Genomic DNA, 27,645 nt, shown 5'->3' on the forward strand with positions numbered 1-27,645 from the left:
TAAAATGGCCCAACAAGAAATGACAGTTGAAAAAGTACACTATGATTTGAAAGAAATAATAAACACAGAAGTAAGGGAGTTCACAGAGAAAGATGTCAGATTAATAAAACATGCAGAACATGTCTTATTCAAATTAGAACCAGATGACGTGTTCAAGAACACCATCAGTTGGCGCAATTTTACTATTAATTGGAGATAAACTAAGTAAAGGATTTTTGATGGAATTGATTGGGAGTTTATGTAACTTTCTGATCACAGGGTCACAGAAACTAAATGAAAAGAACAGAATAATGCAGGAAAGTAGAAGTATAACTTTTCTAGGTTTTCCTATGGTACTGAATACAGCCAATATATTTTTTCACATTCCATGTGCCGAAGAATGATGGCTTACTGTTATTGATTTTTAAGTTCATGTCACAGTGCTATTGCATAAGAATAGTCAGGAATACTGTTAAAAAGAAGATGAATGTCTGGGACACATAATTAGAAAAGGAGCTAGAAAGGTGTCACCAGAGAGAGTGGAAATAATTCACCAGATGAATCCACCTCAAATTCCGAAAGAAGTCAGGATGTTTTTTTGAAATGGCTGGCTGCTGTGGTGAGTGGTTACCAAACCTTTCCCTAGTGGCTAAGCCTTTACTGAGGCGGATACACAAGGATGTGTCTGATCCAGTTCCATTGGACAACAATTGCACAAAAGCATTCCTAGAGCTGAAAGAGAAAAAGTGTTGCGCCCCGGCACTAGGAGTGCAAGTTTATTTAAAAGAAAATGCACCAATTTGCAGTGAGAGGGAGGGCTGCGCTCTCTCAGTGCCTGTTCAGAAACATGAATGTGTTCAAAGGTCTGTGACGTATTTCCCAATGACCCTTGACCCCAATGTCACAGAAATGCCCAGCTGCCTTAATTTAGTAGCTATGGTAAATGTCAGTCATAAAAAGAGTGAGAAAAAATGCCTTCCTTTGTAAAGCTCGCCAGCCCTGCCCATTGAAAATGGCCGCGCACTAATGCTGCTCTGAAGGCCGGAGCGGCGATTTGCAAAATATCGGCATAAATATCGAACACCGCAGCACCCAAGCAGCAAATTCGGACATCGAAATGGTAGCGGAGCAGATTGACACCACTATGTCCACGTAATTCGATCTCTACGCTTAGGAAATCTATGCGGATATCGTACTGTGCGCGAGGACGAGAAAATGGCGGCGCTCACAGAATCGAACTGAAGAAACAACACGCCAGCAGCACACACCAACTAACTAGTATGTACTGACGATCCCTGATCGATGCACTGATAAGCGCCAATCCTGCTCTACGTCTATATGAAACATGAACGCAGCGCTGTGTGTTTAATTTAAGGGAACTGGCACATCCCCCTTGGCGGCTAAGATGGCAGCGTGAAATGGAAATGCTGGATAATATGCGCGGATGAAACGGGCTGCGAATCTTCGTTGCTGAAGAACGAGGGAGGGAGCCCTGGCCAGGGGCGCTGCTGGGTCACTGACGGCAGTCTGTCCCTGAGAGAGGCTGCCTCTGAGTGTGGTCAGTCACTGAGGGCGCCACTGCCAGGCATGCCCTGGCAGTGGCGAGTACCTGATGCCCACGGATCTAATGACTGATGGCGCGATAATCAGGATAAGAAGTGAGGAGGCTGCAGAGGTGAATACGCCACAAGATGGCGGCTCGGCGATCGCACTGATATCCCCATTGAGTAGTGGAGCTCGGAGCCGGCGGTGCTTTTGAATTTGCCTCGGCTGCCTGCCACAAGGATTGAGGACGTGTCCAATCAGTTGCGGCCCACGGAAAGAACTCTTCACCCGAGGTGAGGAAGCTGAGGTGGAGTGCTTGCTCTCCCCCAGAGCCTGACGGCAAAGCGCCGGCTCGGGAGAGGTCGGAACAAACGGGAAGCTGTCCCGGGGCCCTACAGTCAGGCGACGTCCTGATATTGCGGCTGTGCTCGATCTCGGCCTAATTTGTACCCGCACGGGCAGGGGAGGCCCCCCCGACGGCCCAGTAATGCAGCCCTGTGGTGAGATCACTGGTGCATGGACCATAGGAAACCCATGGCAGCACCCGCGAGAGGCCGGTGATTAACGAGGGAGCTGCGAAGTGGTGAGCCGTCCAGGGAGGTAGAGACAGTGATCACAGTACAGACCCGAGGTATGAGAGACTGGGTGAGAGCCCCTGTGCCAGTCCCTGGGTCACCGATCCCCTTACAATGGGAACCGTCTTCTACCCTGCCGGACGTCAGACACTGCTGGGTTTTCCCTCCCTCTCCCCCACCTCTTCCCTCCTTCATACCTCAGAGTGTGCCCGTGACCAAAGCACTTCTCTCCCCTTGTTGGGAAGGGATCCTGCATTCTTATGCCATGGAGTCTCACCGCTGAGAGAGTCCACCGTGAATTTGGGAATCACACAAAACTGAGGACTGAAAAATGATGCCTGCCCCACCCTACCGGACGTTCAAACACAGTTACTCTCCTTGTTCACCACGCTGTTTCCCCTACCCCCTCCACCTCCATATACAAAGATGGGCCCACAACCTTCAGGCCGACCGCTAGCAAGCAAGAGGAGTATGTGATACAAACAATAGCGCGCATGCCGCGGCAAAGGGAAATGCACAGGAGTTAGAAGCGGTGGTAGCCACACCCTCCGGACCCCACATAACGGTTTCATTTTAATATAAATAACAACAAAAAAACAAATCCACAAGGCAACCCATAATCGGAAACAGCAGCATGTGCTCCCCTAGAGGGGGGACCCTACCCAATCCATAGGAGTATCAAGGGGGGGAAAAGGTCAGGACGGGGACTAGGGGGACTCAGCGCCCGGCACCGGGGAGATAAACTGGTTAAGGTGACGGGGCCGGTGACGGATCGGGCAATAATGGCGGGGTACAGATTCCCCCGCGGTAGGCGTTCCAGGGGCCTCATACTTTCACCCATGTCCCAGGCTTACCTCTCGCAACATACACTACCTTTTCCCGAAACATGCACCAATCCATGTTATCCTTCCATGCCGAGACAGTCGGCGACCTCTGGGAATCCCACAGTTGAGCGATGTCGCGTTTGGCCACCATATATCCCAGAGTCACCCACCACGTCTGCGGCACCGAGTAGTCGGTTGGCTCCCACACATTAAGAAGGCATCTCCTCGCTTCGGGCAGCAGTGACACACGCGTAACCACCCGCAGGACCTCATGCACACCACGCCAGAATCGCTCCACCTCCGGGCATTCCCACAAAATATGGAGAAAGGTCCCCAAAGAACCATACCCACGCTTACACAACCCGTCCACAGCATAGCCCATACGCAGTAGCCTTGGCCCCGTAACATAGACCCTATGGAGTATCTTGAGCTGGACGAAACGAAGGCGGGCCGGTATGGCCACCTCTTTCGGGGAGGCCACCGCAGATACCCAGTCCTCGTCATCCAGCTCCAATCCATCGGCAACCCATGCCTCACGAAGGTTAGTCAGCAGTCCCAAGCGGTCATTGATAAGTTTTTTGTAGATTAATGAAATCGTGCTGTCCGGTACATGTCCATCTAGTACTCTATCCTCCAGAGGGGAATACTCCGGGATGGAGGCAACGTCCGGGAATACGGAGCATAGCGCATGACGGATCTGCATATACCGAAAGTACTCCCTGTCCTGCAACTGGAATTCTGTCTGCAGCATCTCGAACGTTTTGAATCCCCCCCTCGTCCAGAGATCACCCACCCTGCTGATGCCTATCATGTCCCACTTCTCAAAGCCCTTCGAGGTCCACAAGGAGCCCAACTGCTCCGATGCGTATAGTGGCGACGCCCGGGTCAAACGATCTTTCCACCCCATCGCCACGTTAGCCGCGTGCCACACTCGTACCATGACACGCGTGGGGCCCGTCAGACGTGCGTCAAGCGAGCTGGAGTAAAGCGCTCGGTTATAATCGCCACCCGGCAGTAACATCTTATCCATTTCAAAGGCCGGGTTTAGAGCGGGCCCGTACAGGCCGTGATTAATCGCAGCCAGCTGGGAGGCCCAATAATACCGTTTGATATCCGGGAGGGCAATCCCCCCGTCATACCACGGGAGCGTCAGCTTCGCCAGGGCGATACGCGGTCTACCTTCCCAGAACAGTCGGCGCTGCAAACTCTCCACCTCGCGAAAGTAGCGCGCCGGGACGACGTCCATTGTGTTCTGCAGAGCATACAGGAAACGCGGCAGCGACATCATCTTAAACAATGCCGCCCGGCCGAGCGGCGAGAGCGGCAAGCGCCTCCAACGCGCGACATCCTCCTTCAGGTGCTGGAGGGGGGGAAGCAAGTTCTGACTATATCGGGCCTCCGCGTCCAGGGTAATGAAGACACCCAGGTACCTAAATCCCCGCGGGGCGATCTGGATAGGACAGCCCCGCGGAAGGATAGGATCCTCCCCAGAGAGAACATAGACGCACGATTTAGCCCAGTTGATGACAAGGCCGGAGTTAAGGCCAAATGAATGCAATACGTCGACCAGTACTATCAGTGATTTACGTGGGGAAGCCAGATACAGGAGAATATCATCAGCGTATAGAGATACGCGGTCCTCATACTCGGGGGACCAGCGGAGACCACGAATAGAAGGTTCCCACCGCAGCCACTCCGCCAAGGGCTCCAGGGCAAGCGCGAAGAGGAGCGGTGATAATGGGCAGCCCTGTCGCGTGCCCCTGCCCAGCTCAAACGGAGCCGACACTCTACCGTTCACAACCACCTGCGCCAGCGGGCCAGAGTACAACAATTTTACCCAACCGATGAATCCGGGGCCAAACCCAAACTTTGCGAGCGTCGCCCAAATATATGGCCATTCAAGTGTGTCAAACGCCATAGCGGCGTCCAAGGACGCCAAAATGGCCGGCTCCCGTATGAACGGGACACGTGCGAGCACCCCATGCAAACGCCGCAGGTTAAGCGCTGTGTTGCGATGAGGGATAAAGCCAGACTGATCCTGGTGAATCAAGTCACACACTACGCCGACCAGCCGATTGGCCAACACTTTGGCGAGAATTTTGGGCTCCGCATTCAATAGCGAAATAGGCCGATAGGATGTGACCCGGTCCCGTGGCCTCCCCTCCTTATGGATAACCACGATAGTAGCTAGACGCTGGTCTAGTGGGAGGGAACCCGCCGAGTGGGCCGCGAGGAACATAGCACGGAGATGCGGCGCCAGCGTATCCGGTCGCAGTTTATACAACTCGATGGGAAGACCATTAGGACCCATGGCCTTGCCGGAAGCGACCGAGCGTATGGCGAGGGCAATTTCTTCGGAAGTTGGAGCGGCGTCCAACGACACTCTGTCCTCCTCCGAAAGGGAAGGCAGCGCGATATCCCTAAGCAGGGCATGGGAATCCTCTTCAGAGCGGGAGGACACCGGGGAATACACCCCACGGAAATAGTCTGCAAAGCAGGAGACAATTTCTTCTGGTTCAGTGACACACACACCATTCTGTTTCTCAATCAACGGGACAACTCGACTCGCTCTCTCCTTTTTGTCCAGCCACGCAATCAATTTACCAGCCTTATCACCCACATCATACAGTCTCCCCTGTTGCTCTCTACTGAGGCCCCTGGCCGCCTCCGTGACGAGGGCCTTATAGGCCGCTTGCTTGAGTCGGAAAACATGTAATTTGTCATCCGTCACCCCACATTCTAGATCACCCTCCAACTCGGTTATCTCAGCTTCAACACGGGTCACCTCCTCCCGCTCGCGCCTCCGGGAATGGGAAATAAGTGACAAGGCCTCTCCCCGGAGTACCGTCTTGAACGCCTCCCACAGTGAGACCGCCGATGACACAGACCCCACATTCTCGTCAAAGTAGCGCTTAAGGGATTTAACCAGCTCTGCGCGAATGGTGGGGTCACGCAGGTACCAGGGATTAATCGGGACCACCCTACCCTCTCCCCTCGGAAGAATATCAAAGTGCAACAAGAGCGGGGAGTGGTCTGAAATACCCCGTGCCAAATGGCGCACCTCCCCTATCCTCCCCACATGCGCCGCCGGAACCAGGACATAATCTAGCCGTGAGAGACTACCATGAGCCCCTGCATGGAAGGTGTACTGTAACTGCGTGGGATGTTTCAGACGCCAACAATCCACCAGCCCCAAGGTATCCAAGAGGCCAGACAACCACGCCTGGGCACGGGGGAGATCCCTAGGGGGGGTAACGATCCACAGTTCCGGAAACCACAGCATTAAAATCCCCCCCCACCACTAGAATCCCCTTCGGAAGGCCAAGGAGGAGGCGCCCCAGATCCGCAAAGGTGGTCGTCTGCAGCCCCGGCGGGACATAGACAGACACGAAAACGACCACTCTGCCCTCCATTCTACCCACCAAAACCGTGTAACGTCCCCTGTCGTCATGGAGCACCTCATCAATCTCCAACGGGAGCGAGTTCTTAACCATAATGCCCACACCCCTTGAACCAGACGTGAAGCCCGAATGGGCCACAAGGCGGTAGCCCCGTCGATTCATAGCACAAAAGGAGTTGCCAATGAGGTGTGTCTCCTGCAGAAAAACTATATCGGGCGAAATTTGCTTCAAGAACTGCAGGACCACACCTCGTTTTATCCTGTCCCCCAATCCATTGACATTCCAGGACAACAGACTCAGTCCCCTACCCCCCATCATAAACAGAAGCCATCACTCGTCCCCCAGAGAGCACTTTAGAAATAACACAACGATACTTTTGCCTTGTGGTGTAAACGAACAACACCCCACCCCAACCCACCCGCCCCAACAAAACTCCCCCCTCCCTGCACCCCTGCATGAGCCCAGACAGCCCCCCCAACTTGCAGTGTGCCCGTCGCCCCTATATAATGAAACTAGCTAGACCCCCTAGAGGAGGAAAGAGTACCCCTTCTAGACCCCACACAACCTCCAAGGGAGGGGAAAGAACAAAGACAGAAGCTTGGTCGAAAGTGGCATCATAGACGTCCAGAGTGAGGCCCAACATCAACCCCTCAGTCCCGATCCAGTGGGCCGTCTCCTCCCGCCGCCCCCCCCCCCCCACCATCTCGATCACTACCCCCAGACAGAGTGTCCAGCCAGTCCCCGGCCGCTTCGGGACGATCAAAAAAGTGCGTGCGACCATCCACCTCTACCCGCAGCTTGGCCGGGAAGAGCATGGCGTATTTTAGGTTCATGTCCCGGAGCCGGCGCTTGACACCCAGGAAACTCAGTCTCTGCTTCTGGACCGCTTGGGTAAAATCAGGATAAAAGTTCACCTCCATATTTTCCAGCTTAATCGGCCCATGCAGTCTGGAGGCTTGCAGGATCGCGTCCCTGTCCCGAAAGTTAAAAATCCGGGCAATGAGAGGCCGCGGAGGGGCTCCGACCTTCGGCCTTTCCCCGGGAACTCTGTGGGCCCTCTCCACGGCAAAGAATTTACTCAGTCCCCGAGGCTGGAGATGGGTAGCGATCAGGTCCTCTACAAAAAGATCCGCCGCCGCCTCCTCCCGTCCCTCGGGTACTCCGATGATGCGGATGTTATTCCTCCGGGCCCGACTCTCGGAATCCTCCAGGCGCCGATCCATAAGCGCACTCGCCTGACGAAGTCGGTGCACCTCCGTTTGGAGGGCCGCCACCTCTGTCGTGAGGCCCGACGCGGTTTGGGCCAAAGAATCAACCCGGTCGTTGGTCTTGGAGAGATCAGCCCTCACCAGGCCGACATCCACGAGGACCGCGTCGATCTTATGCGCCAAGGTGTCGAACCGCTGGCCCACCGAGGCCTTCTTCTCAGCAATGGCGCCCATGACGTCTTGCAGAGTCAGATCCGTGGGCAAATCTGGGGCATCAGGGGGGCCCTCAGAGGACTTGTGCGGTCCACCGGGAGATCCCTTCTGGAGGGTATAGCGGTCCATGATGTTGGCCTGATGTACGGCGCCACGCCGGGTCGACTTGGTCTTCGACCGATCTCCATCTTGTTTCGCGGCCATCGCCACGGGTCTCACACCCGCACCAGCTACGCCGTCGAGGGCAAGCAATCAAGGCCACGAGCTCCGGGGGGCCACCCCAGGTCGGCGGGGTGGGTCACAGCCGGCAGGCAGGCCGGGTCTCCCAGCGAGGCCACACCAACACAAAGAGCTCCGCGATCTCACTTGCAGAGACGGCAAGGGGGTGCGAAAGTGAAAGCTAAAGTGCGGGGTACGCGACTCGCCAGGCCCAGCCCGCCGTTGTTGTTCACTTTGCCACTGGGTCACCCCCCAGCGCAAATCCAGGGTCCGGCGAGAAGTAGGCCGCAAACTTCAATCGGTGCTCACTCCGGTACCCGAAGTCCAATTCGAGAACGGGAAACGGGTACCACCTCGGCTCAGGCTCACCGACACAGTCCCCTCAACCGAGGCAGGATGAAGACAGGATAAACGTAGGAGGTTGCGGAGGTCCTCGGGAGCCTCGCACCTACGCGGCCATCTTGGTTGCGCGCTCCCTCCTTCATCCTTTGGCTACCTCTCCTTTCCCTTCCTCTCTCCCCAGAATTCCTCTCCACCTGCTTGCTTTGTCTATCCTTTTGCCTATGCTCCGTTAAATTCTCCCTCCCCTCACCCTTTTACTTTACCCCTTACCCCTCTACATGCCATTTTTCTAAAAAATTTAACTTGTAACTGTTGTGCCTGATGTAACAATGTAGAATTTGTAAGATACGCAACTCTCCTCATGTAAAGCGCTCATAATTCATAGTACTCTTTCTTTGTCTACTTCCTTTGCTCCTATCCCCTCTCCCCATAATCTCTCCCCTTGCCTGCTACACTGCCTAGCCCCCTGTCCTTTGTGCCCTTTTACGAAGCACTCCTTCTCCCCTTGTTGGGGAAAAGATCCAATATTTATACTCTGGAGTCTCAGCGAACCCGCTGAGAGAGTCCACAGCGCCAGGGGAGCCACTCACAGTTGAGGTATGGTATGGCCCCCCTTTGCCAAAGCACTCCCTCTCCCCATTTTGGGGAAGGATCCAGTGTGTAGGCCTTGGAGTCTCAGAGACCCCTCTGAGAGAGTCCACTGTGTAAAGGGAACCTCTCGCTACAGAGATGGGGAAATGAACCACTTCCCCTGGTTTCACAGCTTACTGGACTTTGGACGCAGCTATGACTCGTCTACCCTCTTCTCCATACTGTGTCTCTCACCCTCCCCTCCTCTTTCCCTCATTCGTTCTCTGTCTATTTCCCCTGCTCCTACCCCCCACTGAATCTCTTGCCTGCTTTTTCCCTTATGTATATGTCCTTATTGTTTGTTTCGACCTTACATATAACTATGTTGCCATGCTCTAATAACTGTGTAACCTTTATAACGATGTAACCTGCAACTGTGGTTTGATACTCATGTAAAGCGCTTCGATACCTCCGGGTCTAGCCAGCGCTATATAAAACCTTTAAAATAAAAAAAAATAAAAATATATAAAGTTGTTTTGGGATAATACTGTGACCAAGAAATGTCTGAATTCAAATGTATCGAGCTTACAGCCAACAAATGAAATTGTTTGTAATGAAACTGAATCTGAATGTCTAGGTGTCATGAATCTATGCGTAAAGTCAAAGTTAGACTTTAAGGATGAACGTCTGATTGGGCCCAACAATGTCCATTTTGTAAATTGCCCAGGTTTGAAAGGTAACAATGACAGATTAGGAGCAGCACACGCTGTGCTCCCTATATATCATGTTGTCAAAGCTTCATGGCTTTCAGTGGTTACATCAGCCCAAAATTTGAAATTGATTGCCCTTACCATAACATGCAATATAACCGCTCAAATGGGAGTCATTATTGTCATGGGAGAAAGACATGCTAATTCAGTTGTACAATATTGTGTCCTGTTAGCATATACATTCAAAGGAATTTTCACACATGAATATGAAAAGGATACTCGTTATTTAATGCTGATGTTAAGGACTTAAAGAGGAACAAGAAATGTTTTAGAAGCAGAACAACAAGGTTGTATCAGAACAGAATATGAGAAAAATGACAGCTATATAGTAGCAAATGTGTTATTGCAAAAACTGATGCCCAGGTATAGATTGCCAGTTTCTCTGAAATAAGATCATAATGAGGTCTCAAAGATGATGTGTGCAGAACCACAGATTGGACAAAGATTGGATTGTAGCTATCTACCTGAAGTTTCAAGCACAATAAAGCAACACAAAAACAGCACAGTTACACTTTGCAAATGACTGTGTTTCAGCATCACCGAAGTGGCTTGAATATGTACATGCAAATGCACTTGTGAAAATCACGGATGAAAAGACTAGCCATTGCTGTGAAGGTCTGGCTGATGTGGAGCGTTCAGTTTTTCACCAGATTGCAGCGGCTACACAAGATCTGCATAATGGTTGGTGCCAAAACTTTGATCTGAGAGATGTTGTGAAATGGAAAGCCTGTTCCAAATGATCCTGGCAAAGACTGTTGTGAAATGTGGCGGCCTTCCAAATTGGGTGTATGCCTCACACACTATGGTCTCGTGTCCCCCTGATAAAACAGCTCCTCTTCAAGAAAAGATGCCAGCAGTGGTCAAAAGCCAACAGAAGAGGGTCAGTCAAGCTGTAAGGGAGCACACACAGTCTGAAGCAGCACTAAAGCAAACTGCACTGGAAAAGCAAAAAGCGAAAACTGACTCAGATGAAAGCAGTGTCAAAGAGGTGAATGAGTCAGGAGCAGCCTCTGAAGGAAAAATTAGTGCTGTGGGCCTACGAGTGAAGGAAGAAAAAAGCTGGCTGAAAGGGTATCCAAAATGTCTGCAGTGGTCCCTTGAAAAATAATTTGCACCCATTGTTGAAACGTCTGAAAATGATCAAAGTGAAAATGAAAGTGAAAAGCTTGGATCGAAAACGTGCAAAGGATTGATGGTGCTCTGTCAGAGTTTCTCAGCACCAGAGTGGTGCTGAAAACCGCTGATACTATACGTGTGTACATTACTTTGCTCTGCCCAGGGTTAGAAATAGAATCCGAACTTTCCAACAGTTGGCCCAGAAATATTTCTTGAAAAAAATAAAAAGCAATCTATTTAACGATCCTTCAGGCTGTAGGGGATGAACTTGTGGACGATCTTTCTTGAATACTTGCTATATTGACTGTCTTTTTCATTACAATGGTCTTATTGAACTGCAAGTCTTCAACGATTTTTGTTTTTTTTAGCTTGGACTTTGATTGAGGTGAAAATGCTGTTAGATTGTTTCAAATGTTTGCTTTCTTTCTGAAATTCCCCATTGACTGATATATGCATTGGACATAAACTATGGACATTTATGAAAATTTTTGTGCAGCGTTTTTAAGACACAATACAATTAAAGACATTGTTGATTTTTGGATGCCAAACAGAGGAAGAACACCCGGATATTCAACACCCTGCAACAATAGAGACTAAACATAAATGGACATTAATTTATTTGGCAGCAAGTTTATCTAGTGTTATGAATATTTGTGTAATAGCTTGGTTCCTACATGTGAAATTTCCTATGCATACACTTGTATGCCCAACACCTGAACATTATTATTTTATTATTTCACTGTTAGATGAGAAACATAGGTTTTCTTACCAGAACAATTCATTTATTCAAATGTTGCATTATACGCATGGTATTGCAAATATTTTTTGATTGTTGGGTTTGTGGATTGTTGCCTGCACATCAGGAAAAGGGGGAACGCCTCTCATAACACTCCCATTCTCACACAATGGCTCTTGCACGGCTTGGTTTGGAGTTTTATGGGCAGCACATGTTAGTAAGATTTTTACCTTTTTACCTTTGATATAGGAGGTCTTAATAAAGAGCTACATATAGCATGTTATCCAAATAATGGTAACCCACAGGCAAAAGGATCAGATTTAGAAGTGGAGGAATATGGTGGTCACTGTGATTATATCACCAAGTATGTTAATATATTCTCTTTTATGCTTTCTGTACTCATGAAGTTTTATGTATCTGGAATATATATTTTTTATTATTTAATTAGACAAAATGTGTTTAGTAGAGTCTAAAAGGAGGGACTGTTGAACGGTAAAAAATGTATTCTGTTAAGTTAGCCTCTACTCCTCTTCCATTTTGTCTCCCAGCCCCCATTTTTGTGTTTCTGCGGGGACTTTCATAAAGTCAGAAGTTACATGTTCACTGGAAAGCTGGTTATACTGATAATGCTCGCGTGTCACAGTAAGCAGCCCTGCCCTGCCGATGGGCCTAAGTGAACAGATGCTTTATCTGTTTGCCCACCAACGCCTGTAACCTCCCTTACCTATCTACAAAGATGACATGGGTAGGGGTTTATCAGGATTCCACAGTTCAGCATGTAAGCATTGTGTAAGGGGTTGTGTAAGCGTTATGTAAAAATGCCATAAGAGGGTTATGTAAAGTGTGATGTAACCATGACAAAGGGGTTTTTGGTAAATTCCTATGGTACCCAAAATGTATAAAAGGCAGGTTTGAAACTGTTCTAGTTCATTCATCTCAGGCACTTGTAGTGTTTGTAGGACGGAGCCAATCTCATGAGATATAATAAACTTGTGTTTTGTTCCACTCCAGTGTCGATCCTCATTTTGTGAACCCGTAGACTAAGGGTGTCTCCTGCACCAGTGAGACAGATAAGATATCTCACTTCTACAACGTAAATAAAGATGGCACTGTCACACAATTTAAGCTACTAAAGTTACTAACCGCAGAAGGATGGAAGGCTAAACTTGTGACTTTCAGATCAAGATTTATGTCAGCGACAAGTATTCCACTCACGGAGCCATCCTGCAAGCTAAATTTACAGTCTTCTTCTTTATACACACCTAACTAGAAGCTATGATGTTCAACATAACTAAGTCTATCTGAGCCCTCCAACTGAAACCAGGTGGTACTCTCACTCATCCAGAACACACTAACATCGTACATTCCATCAATCAGCCAAAATGCTCAGAAACTCAATCAGAATTATGCAGGGAAATGGCAGAAAACAAAGAAACTCGAACAGAAGTGATATGCAACTAAAATCAGCTAGCTTTGTGCCCGAATGCCGAACACTTCTGTAGAAGGGCCAGGGAGGCATTGGTGAAGCAGGTAAAGCAGACAAAATGGCATTACCACGGACTAGTTTGTAAACAGCACGTGTCTAAACGACAAAGTCTGAGAAAGAAAGAAAATAATTTCTTCTGAGTAGAGAGACAAAAAAAACAGGCTGTACTACAGTGGAGAAATAAGAATTAAAACTAATCATGAATTCCAAGACAACACTTTAGAAAGTGAATGAAGACACCAGAATGGGAGAAATCACCACATCTAATAGGAGAAAGCCTCCTTTATGAACACACAGAAAATACATTTCCACTTGTGTGCCATCTGCCTTATCTGCACAGATCAAGCTGAAAATGTATTTAAATTCATCAGGTAGTGTCTGTCTGTTATTAAAAGTGGGTTAAATAATCTATAAAAACCTATTCAACTACTAGCTTGCTGTAGTTTAATTTGAATCTCCAGGGGGAGGTTTGGCAGAAAGCAGAGAATGATGTGACTCCACCGTGTCTGAGTACAGGAGAACTAGACCAGTCTAACACGGGAAGGGGCAAGTACCAGAATGCAGAGGAGCTGCTCACGCGGGCACAGAGTAGGGCAGGGAGAGTGAAAGAAAAAAAAGGTACAGAATGAACAAAGGTTTGAGATACAAAACGAAACAAATTTCAAAAGCTTTACACCCGGTCTCCCAAAACAAAGGTCCAGCAAAAACAAAGGTTTTTAAATAATTCACTAACTTTACACACTGACTCGAAAAACAGAACGAACAAAGGTTTGCTGATACAAAACAAACAGCAAGAGTTTGTATATGGCAGAAAATATACACATAAACAACACACAAATGAAAGATTCACCAACAGAAGATGAAAATAATTCCAACCACAAATATAGACAGAAACACACAAACAAAACGTGTGCAAAAATACACCTTCGAGACAATTCTTCTAACAACCTCTGCTGCCACACCAGTAAGAAGATTCAGCAGCAATTCCTTAACTACCGGAATATTTGCAGAAGAACTCAAAAAGTCATACATACGCTCATCTGGGATGACCTTTAGAACACAGTTAACCGCAACAGGATTGCTGCACTACTTCTCTTGAACTTCTCAGCTGCCTATGACACAGTTGACCATGACACTTTGATACAAAGACTCTACGATGCCGGCATAGAGGAGACTGCTCTAGACTGGATCACATCCTACCTTCACAACAGAACTAATGTCATCTATAACCCCCTTTCTCGTCCAAACCATACTTCACAAAAGCAGGTGTTCCTCAAAGCTCTATCATCTCACCCATGCTTTTCAACATCTACATGAAGTCATTACCGGCACTGATCAATCAATTTCACCTCACATGCAATAACTATGCAGATGACATGCAAATACTCTTTCAACTGGAATGCCTCTAAGACATTGGAAAATCAAAAATTTTCACTTGTCTCAGAGCCGTGTATCAATGGATGACATGGAGCCATCTCAAATTGAATGCTTACAAAATGAAAATACTTACATGTAGCAATGGAAAACTTTTGACCCACTCGCCGCTTGGCCAGCTGATCTGGGAACACCGCCTAAAGTATCAAAGGAAATAAGAAACCTCGGAATGACCATGGACTCCAATGTATGTCCAAGTGGACAAACTAGCAAGATCAAGCTTTTTTACTATAAAACCTCTGCAACGCATCTTGGATTTCCACACAAGGTCCAGGCTACCATCTCTCTTGTTTCGTCCAAACTCGATTACATCAATAGCCTCTACCACGGAACACCTTTAACAACTATGAAAAGACCACAAGGGATTCAGGACTCTGCTGCCAGATTACTCTTACATATAAAGCCACAAGCCCACATCTCCCCTGCCTTAAAGGCCGTGCATTGGTTACTGGTTGTCCGAGGATCCACATTCAAGCTGCTTTGTATCACCCACAAAGCGATACATGGAACAGGATCACTCTTCATCAGGAATAAAATCACCAAATACATTCAACAAAGAAACCTCCACTCTAGAGTGGCACCTCGCCTCACAATCCCACCATACAAGAAAACAACCATGGGTGGCACATCCTTCTCTGTTCAAGCAGCCAAACTATGGAACTCTTTACCCCCAAACATAAAATCCACAGATAACCACCTTATCGTCAAAAGACTACTCAATATTTGGCTGTTCTCCACATAACGACCATACGCAAACATAAATATACAACATATCCCTCTATACATATGCATTTATTTGGACTATAGATATGTACCTACATATGTGTATTGCTTTGCATAAACGTGTATAATAATTATGTTTTTAAAATATAGATATTCGTTGTTCTGCTTAACAAATGTACATATTACTTATAGTTACATTATTCTATGTTTTAACATGTGTATAAGTGACTGCATGAAAAAGTAAATCTTATCATAACTATTTATCTAAAATTGCTTCACTATTAAATTACAAAAAATAAAAACAAATAAATTAAAGTACAACAACACTTGAAAGCTGGAGTTTATTAAATGCAACTTTAATTTGAATACATTACCTTGATTATGCATATATATTGGGGCTCGAAAAATCATAAAAAGTTCACTAGACCTGCAGGTCGAGTAACTTCAAACATATACTCGACCTAACTGTAAAGCACTTGACCTCTGTCTCAGAAAGCCAAGCAACTGTGACAAGTTAACAAGATTTAAAGGCATTTTTATTGCTCATTCACTTTGTGAGCAATAAAGATGCCCTTAAAACTGGATATCTTTTCACATTTGCTCTGCTTTCAGAGGCAGAAGTCAAAAGTCAGTCTGTCTTCCTACTCGCCGGAGAGGACGAGTAAGACCGAAAATAGCTGGTCCTAATTAAATCTGGCTCGCAAATGCGAGCGGACTTTGAGCCCTGTATATTATTTTTTTGCTTCTAATTCAGCATATACGGGAACAGCAGATGGCGCTGGTGTGAGCACTTCCTTTCCTCCCAGTTGCCGTATGGTCGACACTCGAACATGCTCGCTGTTCGTAGCTCCTAGCTTGTAGCTCAGAATTTGGATGTTGTCTGTGTAAGCTTGGAGGCTGAGATCTGGAAAAAACGAAACCTGAGCCCCGAGGAAATACACCGCCCGGAGACAAATGCTTGGCTTCGTTAAAATTGCTTCGTACTCATCTGTGACTCGGACGCCGAGAGACCCAGCCTGTGTCTTCAAAGGTGCGCGTGGGAGTTTCGTAACACTTCATCTCCACGGCTTTTCTCGCAGTACCGTCCACATCACCATCATCGCTACGGGAAAAGTTACCCCTTTCTTTCTCAGGAGGACTCCTGCCCTACGGACATCGATTTACGGTAGTGACAAAGGTGCTGAAAATCTAAAAAAAAAGTGCTGCCGGAAGATGGCTGCTCGCGGATCCAGAGCACAGAAAACGAAACTCACCACCTCGGTGCATGAGGAGATGGGTGAGAAGGAAAAACCGGAGAAATTGGACCGTTCTGACCCTCCTACAAAAGGTAAAAGGGATCTGGGCATGAAAAAGGGTGCGAATAAACCTGGCGGTGGCTCTGTATATTTAAAAGAGAAGGTTATGGAAAATGGGTCTGCTATCACCAAACACTTTCCAATTATTAAACAAATGCCCCCTCCCAGTGTTGATACCAGTGAACTATCTGTAGCAGAACCCATTGCATTATTTCTGCAACCACTACCAGACAACGCTTCTGCGGATGAGATGTTAATGGCTGAGCCCGGTCTCCTAGATTTAAACAATGTCAGTGATGCATCCATTTTTGTTAAATCTTCTAATAGCCATTTCAGTGTAACTGATTCTGCTACCTCCTCCACCTCCACCTCCTTGATCATACCTAAGTATCCTTTGGAAATTTCAATGCCTGGGGGAGTGGTTCCACAAACTCCAGACCCAGCTAACGAGAATTTTTTTTTCTGTCTCGGATGGATCTCTAACAGAAACCGATAACGAATTATTGAGCTCAATTGGGACCAGCAAATCAGAAGGAGAGATGGATCAATCCGTTTCAAGGACTATTAAACAAAAAAAAATATCTACTAAGAAACGCAGTCAACCTAAGCGGGTACATTCAGAATTACAGACCCTTCCCTTGGGACTCTCTCTAAATAAGGAGGCTAAAGCACAATCACCTGCGAGCCTACTGCCCGATAACGAAACTCCTCAGGAGCCTTCTCTATCCATAATTTTTGCTTCAATCAAGCAGTTTCAGGAAGAGGTCAGATCGGACACTCTTGCAGCAAAGGGGGCAAGCAAAAAACTTCATGGTAGCATAAGGAAACTAAATAAAACCTGTACCGATATCGGTGATCGGATCTCCATGGTAGAAACTCGTACTGAGGCCCTAGAAGCCGAGGTCTCTCTACTCAAGGAACAAGGAGTGTCCCATGAAGCTCGTCTCTGTGATATGATGAATAAGCTTGAGGTGCAGGAAAACAGACTACGGAAGAACAACTTAAGATTATTGGGGATACCGGAAGGTGTAGAGGGAGATGATCCCAGAGGTTATATCATAAAACTTCTTCGGTCCGCCTTTCCATTGCAGACCAATTGGAATTGGGTTCAGGAAATCCAAAGGGCTCACCGCTTCCCCTTTACTATGAACTCAAATCGGGCTAGAAACAACTTTGAAAAGGATAGACCCCGAGTTTTCTTGGTTTTCTTTGGTAATTTCCTTCTAAGGCAATTAGTCTACGACCAGGCTAGGCCTAATTCTCAGAAAGAAGTAAACGGGATCAAATTCTTTGCTAAACCAGATTATGGGCATACCACGGTAGAGCGAAGATGGCGACTACGTCAACTAATATCCCCCTTTCAAGGGCAAGGTGCCCAGGCCTTCCTGATGAACCCTGCTAAACTGAAAGTTATCTGTGAGGGTTCAACTCGAATGTTCTTCTCCGAAATTAAAGCTGAGGAGTATCTAAAGGAAGTCACGGGAAGAAAGAAAAAACAAACAGTATCGGCTACAGGAAATACCGGGATCATTGGGACAAAAGACACTTAATTTATATCTAAGAACTCTAAATTGGGAGGGGTCTTAGCTTTAAAAAAAAAAAAAAAAAAAAAAAAAAAAAAAAAAGGTATATTCTTGAGTTCACTTTATCTGGGCTACCAATAGTGTATGCAGATCGGACTAGTCTTATGACTTTGTTTTTTTTTCCTGGCAACTGGGGGTCTCACATTCGCTTCCATCAATCAGGGAATCCTGACTGTTCCTTTTTTTTTTTGGAGGGGGGTGGGGGGTTGGGGCTGGGGTGGGGTTGGGATCCGGGTCCAGGTTTCTATTGAATGTTTTGGTGATAAAAGTCAATCAGTTAGTATTTTTTTCTCTCTCTACAACTAATGATATCTTTAAGATTTAGATCCTGGCTTGGCTCAGTTGGAAAGGCTATGGAATGGTGGACGGGGGGGGGGGATTTAATGAATGAATGAATGAAATATTATTTATAATGCGCAACTATGCCCAGTGGGCGTCAAGGCGCCTAAACCAAAATATAGAGCTAATAGCAGACAGAAACAGAACCTACTGGTATGCCTTAATAAAGAGCCAAGTTTTCAAGGACTTCCTAAAGAGGTCAAGGGAAGGAAGTCGTTTGATTTCAAGGGGGAGTGAATTCCACATTAGAGGTGCCAATATGGAAAAAGCTTTGGACCCCCATCTAACCTTCTTGGCTCTGGGGATTACCAGTTGGTGTTGCTCGCTGGAACGTAAATATCTACTCGGAACATATCTGGTAAGTAATGAACCAAGAGCATCAGCCGAGCCTGCAGTTAGAGCCTTAAATGTAAGGCAAAGAAGTTTAAAAGTGATCCTTGACGGAATGGGGAGCCAATGGAGGTTCTTCCTCGCTAAGGTCATTGATGACAACCAGGGCAAAGCGAGGGCAAACCGCGCTGCAGCGTTCTGTATGACCTGTAGACGCTGGAGCAAGCCCTTGTTGGCCCCGGCGTACACAGAGTTACAGTAATCAAGCCTTGAGCCAACAAGGGCAATCACCACCTGTTTCCGCGCCCGTGGGGACAAATAATTCACAATCCTTTTTAGGGTCTTGATGACACCCCAACAGGTCGCCACCGTTCTATTCACCTGTAGCTCCATGGAGAGCTGGGTGTCAAAGATGACACCTAGGTTTCTAGCAGATTTGGTAGGTATAGGGCAGCTGCCTAAAGAAGGGGGCCACCAGTCATCTGACCATATGTCCTGGTCCTTGCCAAAGACCAGGACCTCTGTCTTGTCCCCATTCAACTTTAGGGAGTTGGAGACCATCCAATCTGCAACAAGTTGCATGCAGGCCCTAAAGTTAGAGGCAGTTTTACTGACAGAGTGGGTCAGGGATACCATAATCTGCGTGTCGTCCGCATACGACACTACCTCCATCCCCTGAGATCTTACAAGTCTTGCAAGGGGGGCCACATAGATGTTAAACAGGGTCGGGCTCAATGCCGACCCCTGTGGCACCCCACATTGCAACGACTTGACAGGGGAGAGGTATTCACCTAGCATGACACGTTGCTCTCGATGTTGTAAGAAGGAGCTCATGAGACTGAGCGCTGGTCCGACTACCCCTGCCTCCCTTAACCTAGATGTTAAAGTCAGGGGAGACAGGGTGTCGAAAGCTGCTGAAAGATCAAGCAGCACCAGTACGGAGGTAAGACCCAAATCTACTTTTCTGCGGATGTTATCCATGACTTTTGTCAATGCAGACTCCGTGCTATGTAGCTTTCTAAAGCCGTGTTGGGACCCATCCAAGAAGCCAGAGGCGTCGAGGAAGTTCGAAAGATGGAAGTTCAAGTGGGTCTCCAACATCTTAGCAGGGGCTGGCAGCAGAGAGATGGGTCTAAAATTTTTCAGCACTCCAGGGTCCAAGGTGGTCTTTTTCAAAAGCGGCTTTACGATGGCTCTCTTCCAAAGTGATGGAAAAATGCCCTGTTCCAAGGCTCCATTCATTACCTCAAGCATCGGAGGAAGAATGATTTCTCTGCAGTTTTTAAGCACCTTGAGAGGCAGTGGGTCAAGGGGAGATGAAGATTTAGTTTTATCCAACAGGCTATTGAGATCTTCTAGCGTAAGAGCCGGGAAGTGTTCAAGGGACTGAGGGGAATCTACATTCCAGGCCTCCAATCGTGTGATTTGCACGGAATCCTCCAAACTGAGTGAGTTCCTCTGCGTCTTTAGGGCTATGTAAATATCGTCTATCTTTGTATAAAAAAAGTTCGATATATCATCACATAGCTCCTGGGAAGCAACTACTGGATCAGGAACCTGAAGGGAGCAAAGGGAGTCTACAATTTTAAAAAGCTCTCTGGAAGATGTTAACGAACAGGTTAAGTTAGAAAAATAGTCCTGTTTTTCCTTAATGATTCGCTTTCTATACTCCCGTAGTAGACTCTTATAACCTTCTCTATCTTTTAAATCCCAAGATTTACGCCAGCCACGTTCCTTCTGTCTACATTTTTGTCTGAGCAACCGCAGATCGGCAGAGAACCAAGGGGCGGATGGCTTCTGTCTAGCTGCAGATTTAAAGGAAGGGGGGGCTAGCTCATCAGCAGCTTTGATAATGGCATCAGTTAAATCTTGAGCCGAGTCATCAACCTTCTGTTTAGTTGAAATACTGATGTTGCGGATAAAAGGTGCAAGTGTCTCCTTAGTAAAATTTTTGAAGCTCCTTTTAGATTGTTTTTTACCGGTGTCAGCCGTGACATCAGGACAGGAAATGTCTAGGGACAGCGGGACTGCTAAATGGTCAGACCATGTAATTGGTACCGGCAAACCGACTTCTAGTCTGGAATCGTTGGTGAAGATCCCGTCAAGGGTGTGCCCCGCCTGGTGGGTCGGATGAAGAACGAGTTGGACAAAATCACATGCCTCCAAGGAATTAATCAGAGAGGAGGTGTCTCTTGATATAGAATCCTCTAAATGGAAATTGATGTCGCCCAAAATGGTAAAGTAAGGCCTACCAAAATAGGGTTCTAAAATTCTAAAAAGTTCTGGGCAGAAGTTGACTCTAGACCCAGGGGGTCTATAGAGTAATATGCCAGAAAAAGAGCTCACCGGGGTGTGCGTAATACAAAAATAAAGCGCTTCAAAAGGATCTGTAGAAACTGATACAGGTTTTATTATGCAGGAGAGAGTAGATTTAAAAAGAATGGCTATTCCACCTCCTCTACAACGTTCTCTGTCTAATCTTAGAAAGGTGTATCCTTCAGGTATAGCCAAAAGCAAATCATGACCAGCGGACTCAGAAGCCCAAGTTTCAGTGACAAAGACCCAGTCTGGATTCCTCAAACTGACGAAATCATGAAATTCGATCCCATGTTTAATCAGGGAACGAGCATTGACCAAAAAACCCTGTTTGGGTTGACAGATGTGGCTGGTAGACTGAAGAGGGGTAGCACGAGTACCGGATTGAGTAGGACGAGTAAAAAAGCTATTGCAAGAGGGACATAAACGGGCCCGGCTCAGGACTTCAGGTCTAAGCCGGTGATGGCAACAAAGTGCACGAGGTCTCAAAGAAAGAAGAGTACCATACAGATTCTCTAATGGAGGGGAAGGATGAACGTCGGAGGGCCCAGAGTCCAGCCCGTCCTGCAGCGCGTCCTCAACGCGGACGGGCGCAGACGGGCTGAACTCTGGCGTAACTCCGGCGTCAGTCTGGCGTCCCCGCAGCGCGTATCCGCAGCGCGTATGCATGATTCTCTTAAGTATCCGCCTAGCGTCCTCCTGGCGACTAGAGCGCGATACCAGCCAATCAGCGTTAGTGTTGAGCCATCCCCATCCAAGGTGGCGCTGAAAACGGACCTGCGCCGGGAAGCGGACCCGCCAAACAGCGGTGGGTGTCCCAATTTAAATGCAAGTAAGGGCCAGGTGCAATAAGCGCTAGTTAAAAGCAGGGTATAATAAATGAGGAATTTAAAATAAATGACACAAACGAGGCAATATTAAAAACGAGCAGCAGCTCGGTTCCTGCAGTGCATTAAGAACATGCACAGATCAGCTGCCAGCTATAGAAAAAATATAAATAAAAGAAAAAAAAACTGGCAAGTAGTCGGATATGGGACGATGGGAGATCCCAATGACATGGGATCACCAGATTCTCTGTAACGGGTCAGTCTGGCTTTAATAGCACCCCAAAAAACCATAAATACACTAAATAAAATCAGCATAGTCTCATTGAATATCTGCGGATTGAATGATGTATCAAAAAGGCAGAAAGTGTCGCAGGTATTAGCACAGATGGGTGCTGACGTGGTATGCCTTCAAGAAACTCACATCGAAAATTCCCAGAGATCTATTTTAAACACTCTCGGGTTTAAACTTATTGGGGCAACCTCACAGGGGGCTCGGATAAAGGGGGTAGCGATCATGACACGAAAATCACTGCCTATAGTCATTAATCAGGTTAAATCCGATGTACTAGGGAGATGGGTTATTGCACAATGCTCTCTACCTTGCAATCCTGTATTTACGATTTGCTCAGTATATGCTAGCAATTTAGACGATCCCGGGGTAATAAACCACGTCAATCAAGAACTGGTACATTGGCCACTTCCGATAATATTATGTGGAGACCTAAACTTAAATCTCCCTAGTACATGGAACTCTCATAATTCTTGGCGTTATGAGGGGAGGAAACCTAAAGTTTTTCGAGCTCTGACCAATTTAATAAATACACATGGTTTAATAGATGCCTGGGCTCACTTTAAACCTGATCAGAATGGCTTTACCTTTTTTTCCGCTCCTCACCGATCTTTAGTTAGATTAGATTATTTTTTTGTATCCGCCGCCTTCATTCATGGCGGTTCCATTGATATTTTTCCTCGACTGCTATCGGATCATAATCCCCTCATTTTAAGCTTAGAAGGTTGGGGTATTCAAAGACCCGTATCAACTTGGACTTTTGAAAAGGCCTTGTTATATGACAACAAATATCGAGAACATATGGTGGGCTGGTTACAGGAATTTCAGGAAATTAATATTGGGACTGCATCTGTGATGGTGGTTTGGGATACGCTTAAGGCAGGCATAAGGGGGGAAACACTCCGCTTTTCTATTCGAAAGAATCAACAGGAAAAAACTCAAATCAAAAAACTACATCAGCAGATGATAGAAGCGGAAAAAACACTAACTCAGGCAGTGCTGACCGGTATAGGCTTAGCTGAGGCACAGACTTTAGTAGCAGTCTCTAAATCAGAAATGGGAGTTATCTTAGCGGAAAAAGTAGCTATCAAATGGGCTGCCGCCAGAGAAAAATGCTATGAGTGGAGCGAGCGTATCGGACATCAGCTTTCCATCTCTGTAAGACAAAGGACTACAATAAATGCCATTACTTCTATTAACAGTGAGACAGAGGGACTTATTACAGATCCGGAAAAAATACAGGAAGCTTTCAGGCAGTATTATGAAAAGTTGTATTCAGAAGAAGATAAAGGGACACCGGAAGACTTGGAAGTCAAAATAGGAGAATATCTTATGGGAACACTGCCAGATAAAATAAATATTGAGGCACGCGATCTGCTGGAGAATATTCCTGGGTGGGACGAGATTGCACTAGCATTGGCTAGTCTTCCGAACGGTAAAGCATCAGGGATGGACCACATACCAATCGAATTTTATAAAATCTTTTCGGACCAAATTAAAGACCTTTTTACTAGTGTAGTAAGGGCCATCTTCGAGGGAGCCGATCCACCAAACTCCTGGTCCCTCGCCAAAATTGTGATTTTTCCTAAAAAAAACAAATCCCCTCTTGAGATGTCGTCTTATAGACCAATAACATTAATAAATAATGATTCGAAAATCTTCTCAAAAATTATCGCCATGAGAATATCTGCAAACATCGAGTCACTAGTATCTAAATGGCAACACGGATTTATTCCAAAAAAAGGTACTACTGAACATATACGTCGGACTATTACCTTATTTGATGCTGCTGAGGTGGCAGGAGACCCGATCTCGCTAATACTTCTGGATGCCGAGAAGGCATTTGATCGAGTCTCCTGGCAATTCCTCTGGGTCATTTTGCGGCATCTCGGATTCGGACCAAGAATTATTCAGGCTATTCAGGCATTGTACAAGAACCCAACAGCTAAAATATCCATTAATACTCAATTGACTAAAGAAATACAAATTACAAGAGGAACGAGACAGGGGTGTCCTTGTTCACCCCTACTCTTCGCCCTCTATATTGACCCGCTAGTTAGAAGAATTGAAACTAACCCTTTAATTTCCCCGATCTCTCGGTTTGGCACAGACACAAAAATCATGGCTTACGCCGACGATATTGCCATAATTACCCCGGCACCTGCACTTGCTATCAGGACTTTGGAACAAGAAACTCAAATGTTTGGAACAATCTCTGGGTACGCCCTTAACAGAACAAAGACGCAGATCGTTGTCAACAAAAAGATAACTTGGACAGATGACAGAATTACAAAGAAAGCAAAATATCTTGGAGTTGATATTGTTGCTGATTTGGATTCTTTGGTAAATGAAAATCTGACCCCTTTGGCCACTAATATGAGACAAGCACTCCGGAAAACTGATAACTTACATTTAACCATACTGGGAAGATGTAATGTTTTGAAAATGACATATTTTCCTAAGTTGTTATATTTTTTTCGTGCAATCCCGCTTATATTTAACAGACATATATTGGCAGTTTTTGAACAAATTTTTTCTCAATTTATTTGGTCTTATTCGAATCCAAGAAGGGCTTTTAATCTACTCTCTCTACCTTATGAGAGAGGAGGCTTGGCTCTCCCTAACTTAAAACTATATTATTGGGCTGCCTCTTTACAGCATTGTTGTGAATTAATACATGAAGAGTCGTCCTTTTCTCCCTCAGGCTTACCCTCTCCTTATTTCCTGTTGCTGGGGGAAAAAGCAAAGGGATGTCTTTGGCGTCAGTTAGAGTATAGTTATTACAAGCGAGTGAAATTCAAGACTATGATCTGCGCCTACCAGGTCTTTCGTAATGTTCGTAAAACATATGGAATTAACAGGCTAAGTTACTATACTCCGCTTAGAAATAATGATAACCTACCATTAATTTTCAAAAGCACATATTTACGTCACTGGTACCATGCCGGGATACGAAGGTTGGGAGATTTATGCAGGGCTGGTCGCTTTTTGTCATTTGAGGAATTACAAATTGAATTTAATCTAAACAAAGAACAGATCTTTCAATATCATGCGATTATGAATTATCTTGTAAAGAATCTGGCAGGGTCTGCTGGGTTTGTATCATTAGCCTTTATAGATAAGTTAATAGGCTCTAAAGCACCTAAGATCGGAGATACATACGATACTTTGAATGAGCTAAGACCAGACGACTTAAACAAAGTAAACATTAAATGGCAGCTTAAATTGAATATTTCTTCTAATATTCTCTGTCCCGCATTAAGTCTAGCACGCACATACCTGCTATCTCCTAAATTGCAAGCTCAATTTTATAAAACTGGTTTTTTTATGTATATCACTCCGAATAAGATCTCTAAATGGACAACCGGGCCTGGAACTACCTGCCCTCGTTGTTCGGAATATTGTGCTGACTCTGTACATATGTTTGCTACATGTCCAAATCTTGTTCCACTTCTGAAAGAAACCCAACTGTTTTTGAACAAAGTTCTTCTTTCAGATATTCAACTTACACCTATCACTATTATGTTGGGGTTATATGAGACACTCAGTGTTAAAGCAGGCGGAGCTTTGATATTTGTAGCCATGACTATTCTGCGGATATGCATTGCCACGCAGTGGAAAGACCTGAATCCCCCTTCTTTCAGTCAATGGCAAGCTAGATTTCTTGCTACGTACAGATTGGAGAAAGCCGTTTATGCTAAAAAGGGAAGAAGAGCAAGAGAAAGGGGGTTAGTGGTTTGGGACCCCTTGACCAGATGGCTTGAGTCTTTGAATAATTCTCAAGAATAATGTATATGCTGAGTATTGTTTGTTTATATTTGTGAATTATTTACCTCTTCCTCTCTTTTTTTTCTTTTTTCTTTTCCACTGTATTCATTGTTTCTTGCTTTTCCATGGATTTAAGACCGCTTTTTAATTTACTGTTTTTTTTTTATCATCCTTTGTTTTTTATCGGACCCGGAGGGGTGGGGGGGGGATAGTGGGGAAAAAAAAAAAAAGAGTAAAAAAAAAAAAAAACTAATTCAGCATATCCTATGACCTACTCTATTTTTCACCCACCGCTGTCAATATATCCTCTACCTCAACTCTCTGACTCGTCTCAAACCTCCTTCTACTACTCTTTCCAATGCACTACCCTATTTATCACCCTATACCTCTGTCAATATATCTTCCACCTTCATTGTCTCATTCATCCCAAACCGTATACCACTACTATGATTCACAAAATAACCCTTTCTAGACTCTTCCCTCCTCTACCCTTCCTTGCATCATCTCATACCTTGTTTTCTATTCAGATCTTCCAACCAAGCCTTTCTAAACCCTTCCCTCTGACTCTTCCCCCTCTACCTCCCCTTTAATAATCCAAGATCCCCTACCACTGCTTTGAACTCCAAAAAGAAAAAGAAATTCAAGACCCTTCCCTCTTCTATCCGAAGAGACTAACTTATCCACCACTCAGATTACTTTCATATTTCACTATACTAATTTCCCACTAATCTTTTCTGGGTTCTGGAGTAGCGTGCTTCTTGCCGCAAAACCTCATTGACGCCTCGTCAGGGGTAATAAGCGCTACATAAATGTAATTACAATTGAAATACATGAACACCGGTAAAAGGCTACAAGTTATAGGAGCGTGCTCTGTGGGCGGCAACAACACGCGGAAAAGAGGGACATACTAGAAGAACCACATACAAGCAAGCGTTTGCAAAAGACACTTAAAGTTACCAATTAAGAGCGATGGGTGGGCTGGAAGCCCACAGAGTGAACACAGCATGTCTCGAAGAGACCGCGCATGCGCTGCCTAGGCGCGACCTAAAAAGGAAAGAGCAGAAGGTGAAGACACAAGACAGTCGTTCATTAAGACAGAGTACCTGAGTGCCCAGACCCAGTTTCCACAGCTGATGTTGGCATCCAAGGACGACGCTCTCATATAAAGTTGAATGCTGTCAAGATGTCGGAGAATAGAGTTGCTAGTACATGGCAACAGATCCGACAAAAGCTCCTAACAGAGGTTAGGAAACTGTAGGAGCAGGGATAAACTGCTAGTGAACACCACAGGCACGGTTAGGCAGCCATATCTGAAGGAACATAGTTGGCAGAATTGAGAATGTCAGGCCATAAAAGAGGAGAACTATTTTAAGACTTGTTCTCACAGGCCCTTCACAGTAGAGAAAATATTAATCAATACAGCATGGTCGACTGTGGCAAGGTTCGATCAGAGATCCATAAGGACAGAGACAGAAATATACCCACCATCCTAAATATGCATAGGAGCCTCAATCACCCTCGGAGTGGCAGCTTCTTGCTGCTTTAAAGAGAAGACCCAAACTGATACACCTGAAAAAGATTATGTTGACACAGATTTGAAGAAATATGGGTCACTGCCCTTGTCAATGAGTTACTCAAACAAGGCTAACAGTGGGCAAAGGCATTTAGCACAGGTAGGCAATACGGAAAAAATTACTGTACAACTGGAAAATAACAGCAGTTGGCAGCACATGATCTGTACAGAACATAGCCTTTAT

General features: G+C 46.0%; 1 protein-coding gene across 5 annotated transcripts in view; it reads right to left on the reverse strand.

Annotated features, from left to right (window-relative positions):
• The window catches only part of LOC146871979 (ubiquitin carboxyl-terminal hydrolase 49-like), a 507,658-nt gene that overhangs the window by 193,520 nt on the left and 286,493 nt on the right, over window positions 1-27,645 (reverse strand). Inside the window, exon 1 of one of the 5 annotated variants that reach the window (XM_085652737.1) lies at window positions 27,374-27,438. The exons of the other annotated variants lie outside the window; for them this stretch is intronic. The gene's annotated coding sequence lies outside the window, so the exon portion shown is untranslated. Of the gene's footprint in view, window positions 1-27,373; window positions 27,439-27,645 lie in introns of those variants that run through there. 5 annotated transcript variants of the gene reach the window in all.

The sequence above is a fragment of the Triturus cristatus genome, chromosome 1_1 (assembly GCF_964204655.1).
Source record: "Triturus cristatus chromosome 1_1, aTriCri1.1, whole genome shotgun sequence".
In the NCBI taxonomy this organism is placed as follows: Eukaryota; Metazoa; Chordata; class Amphibia; order Caudata; family Salamandridae; genus Triturus; species Triturus cristatus.